This window comes from Bidens hawaiensis, unplaced genomic scaffold, assembly GCF_021521415.1.
Source record: "Bidens hawaiensis isolate Kalapana, Puna unplaced genomic scaffold, B.hawaiensis_p1.1 tig00042952_1, whole genome shotgun sequence".
Lineage (NCBI taxonomy): Eukaryota > Viridiplantae > Streptophyta > Magnoliopsida > Asterales > Asteraceae > Bidens > Bidens hawaiensis.
The window spans coordinates 1-4932 of NW_027497612.1; positions in this window are offsets into that span (position 1 = coordinate 1).

Here is a 4932-nt window from a genome sequence, read left to right on the forward strand (position 1 = left end):
GTTGTTACAACTTCGCCTAAGGCGAAGTTGTTCTAACTTCGCCTATGGCAGAAGTTGTTACAACTTCGCCTATGGCGAAGTTGTTTTAACTTCGCCTATGGCGAAGTTGTCCTAACTTCGTACATCGTTTCCGCTGATCAGAATTGCATAGCGACGGTCACAAAATGCACCAACAACAAACATCAACTTAAACATGATCAAATTCATTAAAGATTCAACCACAATCAATCACAAGTCAAACTATCAATCACTTGCAAAACAATCCAAAGCAAAAGACCGATTCAACAAAGTTAGGGTTCTTGAACAATAAACAAAGTTAAAAGATAATTACTTAGGGTTTATGGCTGAGATTTATGATGTATAAGATACCTAGCTGCTGTACCAAGATGCCCCTTCATGTTCTTCTTCCTCTCTTGCCGCCACAGCCTCCACAGCCGCCTCCTTTTCTTCTTTTTCTTTCTTCTTTTTCTGCTGCAGTTCCGATCGGAACTTGTAGAAGAGGCTAGGGTTTTATTATTTTCGGGTTCTTTTGGATAGATAATGGCTGATTTCTCAATTAATTATCTTCATATAATATAATACAAGGCTTCTAACTTGTGGGCTTGGGTTGGGCCTTGAGTTATAGCTTTAAAACTTGACCAACAAGTCCTCTAGAATCTTCCAAATTAACTCTTTTTTCACCATCTTTCATAAACCTACAATTAACATTTAAACTTTGTAAATTATTGGATTTAGCCCCCAATACTTTCATAAAATACACAAATAAGTATAAAAACCATGATAAAATCATAAGGAAAGTAAGTGTGTTTTACTACACATCAAACATCCCCACATTTAAGACTTTTTCGTCCCTGAAAAAGATTTGACTGCAGTTGGATCAGAATCGGAAAATCAAAGTTAAATCAAACATATAGGTTATATTTTAAAGCTCAGAAAAACGTAAAAACCGCGATCATCTATATTGTAGTCCACCTAAACCCATGCCTTAATCTTTACCGGGACAAATAAGATCTGACAATAATATTACTTAGTGGTTTACACAATTAAGACCCGCTTATTTTCTCCTTTTACCGGACCAGACCACCCCAACTTGACTTAAACCTCAAAATTAGCAGAATTAAAACTTTGTTGTTCAATATTTATGAATAGTTAAGACGATCAAGGGTATTGTTTATCCACCTAAGCTTAAGCATCAAAGTCTACCAAGCAGCCATTAGATATGATTAAGGTTCAATTAATTTATAGCTAGTGCTCCCCACAACATGACATACCCCCGTTATCAAGCAATACCCCAAATCCATCACCATAGGTGAGTATGCAAAATTTCATCTGTAGGGCTTACATGTATCGTGTCCCTTGTGGTCCGTTTTTAATGGTAATGAGACGCGAGCAAGGGGACCCCACATGGCTAACAGCGTGGATGATCAAGTCTGTAGTGTATTTATACTTTTGTACTTTTTGTGATCATGTTTATAGACTTATAAGGGTTTGCTCTTTGGCTTTATTTTAAATATACACAACCCCACTTAGGAATTGTGAATACCCAGATAAATAGATTGCATACAGACCCATGGTCTCCGGACCCGAAGCATCCCATCAATACAAGATTTAAGGTTATAAAACCATACGCCAATGAGGTGTAAAACACTAAACTAGCAGCTTAAGATTTATATCACAGGCTACACGGCATACTCTAACGTTAAACCTACCCAAGCATCATATGATAACGTATTCAAATTTTTTTTAAAAACTCATGATATTTCCAATTTTTTCATACCAAAATTTGAGGCTTGAGTATGGCCCGACCTTTCATTGCTTATTTTCCATGGACAAAACGCTTTACCCACAAAAGATTTCCGTTTAACCGTTTTATCAAATTTGCCCTTTCATTTTCAAGGCTGAGCCTACCGACACATCCCAAGTTAAGTGCGTTTTCTTTTATTTATCTCATATTATTAGTAGTTTGAAAAACCGATTTCCGATAAATATCATCATCTCCCACTTTAATGCAACAGAAGCTAAAAAACAAGGGACATTTTTTTTAAACAACATATGAAAACGAAAAACAAGTGAAAACTTTTTATTTTTTAAATTTTTTAATTTTTTTATTATTATTATTATTATATATTTTTTTCTACAACTAAGTAAAATAAATTCCCATCCCAACACTTAGAACGAAATCGTCCTCGATGAGAACAAGGAAAAGAAATAAAATAAAAATAAAACGTAAAGCATAAAATTAAAACTTGAATGAACAGAAATTAAAATAGAGAACGGTTTACTCCCTGGGTTTAAATGCAAATTCTTCATCAGCTGTGTATGACTCAAACGAACGACTGTATAGCATTTCATTCGCGGCCGCAACCTCGGGTGAACCAGTTCCAAAACGCCATCAGAGCTACCATGCGCATAATAATACCTGTAACAACTCAAACTCGCTCGCATGCAGCGGCGTACAAAACAGAAAACAAAAACATAAGAAGTAAACATATTTTTGTTTTTTTGAATTTTTTAATTTTTTTGATTTTTATTAAATATTTATTTTTTTGTATTTATATGTTTTTATAAATATAAATATAAAAATAAAACAAATAAAAACAGATAATAAAGAGAATCTTAATACAAACTCTACAACTCGGGCTGTCTCCCGAATGATGCATCCATCACGACTATTCCTCGGTGAATGAGTCAAGGTAGAACACCTCGACTGTCTGATCAGTTATCGGCTCTCCTATGTAGTGCTTCAATCTATGGCCGTTCACCTTGAACTTCCCGCTTCGATCTTGTATCTCAATCGTGCCATATGGGAAAACCTCAGTGACCGTGAACGGTCCCGACAATCGGGATTTCAACTTTCCCGGGAATAACCTCAACTGTGAGTTATACAGTAAAACCTTATCCCCACACTTGAACTGCTTATTACCCTTCAATTTCCTGTCATGCAGTTCCTTCGTATGCTCCTTATACCGAAATGATTGTGCATATGCGTGATCCCGGAGCTCCTCTAATTCATGTAATTGATGGAAACGATTACCCTCTGCGGCGGGTAAATCAAGATTAACCCTTTGAAGGGCCCATGAAGTGCGGTGTTCCAATTCAACAGGAAGATGACAGGCCTTCCCATAAATCATCCGAAATGGTGTGAAACCAGTCGGAGTCTTATAGGCTGTACGGAAGGCCCACAGAGCATCATCTAATTTGTCGGACCAATCCCGACGATTTGAACCAACCGTTTTCTCGAGAATACGTTTGATTCCCCGATTACTCCCTTCTACTTGCCCACTAGTCTGTGGGTGGTAGGCGGTCGCAAGCCGATGGGTGACCCCATAACGCTTCAACGCCTTATCCATCTGCGAGTTGCAAAAGTGTGTACCTCGATCACTGATCAAGGCTTTCGGGACTCCAAAACGAGCAAATATACTTTTTAGAAAACGGACTACCACTCGGGCATCATTGGTGGGTAGAGCTTTGGCCTCAACCCACTTAGACACGTAATCGACGGCCACGAGTATGTATTTGTTTCCACGCAAAGATGGAAACGGTCCCATGAAATCAATACCCCAAATATCAAAAACCTCACAAACTTGAATGGCATTCTGGGGCATTTCGCTTCGCGAAGAAATGTTGCCGACACGCTAGCAACGATCGCAACTCTTAACGAACAGGTGAGCATCCTTAAAGATAGACGGCCAGTAAAAACGAGAATCAATGACTTTCTTTGCCGTAGAATTCACACCGTGGTGACCTCCAGTCGGTCCCACATGACAATGGCTCAAAATTTGCCATCCTTCCTTAATATCCACACACCTTCTAATAAGCTGATCAGCACCAATGCGGAAAAGATATGGATCGACCCAAAGGCAAAATTTGATGTCAGCAAAGAATTTCTTCTTTTGCTGGTAAGGCATCTTTGGGAGGTATTCGTCAGCGAGATAGTTCGCGAAATCAGCAAACCATGGAAAACCTTCCTCTTGTGCAGTAACGAACATCAGACTCTCCGTCGGAAAACGATCGTCGATCCTAACTCCCGAATCTCCTGAATCAACTCCCTCTAGTCGTGAAAGATGATCAGCCGCCACATTCTCGGCCCCCTTTTTATCACGGATCTCTATATCGAACTCTTAAAGCAACAGGATCCATCGGATAAGACGAGGCTTAGCATCCTGCTTGCTGAAAAGATATCTAATAGCGGCATGATCCGTATAAACAACCGTTTTGGAAAAAACTAGATAGGACCTAAATTTGTCGAAAGCGAACACCACAGCTAAAAGCTCTTTTTCGGTGGTGGTATAGCTTTCATGTGCACCATTTAAGGTCCGGCTCGCATAATAGATCGGATGGAAATGTTTATCCTTCCGTTGTCCAAGAACCGCTCCGACTGCGAAGTCGCTTGCGTCACACATCAACTCGAATGGTAACGACCAGTCGGGAGCAACCATGATTGGGGCGTTAACTAGTTTGTCTTTTAGAAGATCAAATGCCTCGATACACTGCTCAGAAAAAACAAATGGAGCATCCTTCTCCAAAAGTTTGGTCATGGGTCTCGCGATTTTAGAAAAATCTTTGATGAACCGGTGGTAGAACCCGGCATGACCTAGAAAGCTACGAATTAATCTCACAGAGGTAGGCAGGGGGAGATTAGAAATGGTCACGACCTTTGCCTGGTCAACCTCTATCCCCGCACTTGAGATTCGATGACCTAGAACAATGCCCTCGCGAACCATGAAATGACATTTTTCCCAGTTAAGGACTAGGTTGGTGTCAACGCAGCGGGACATCATCCTCTCGAGATTTGATGAACAATGATCGAAGGAACTCCCAAATACGGAAAAATCATCCATGAACACCTCCATGGAGTCCTCGATCATATCATGGAAAATGGCCACCATACACCTCTGGAATGTGGCCGGAGCGTTACAAAGTCCGAACGGC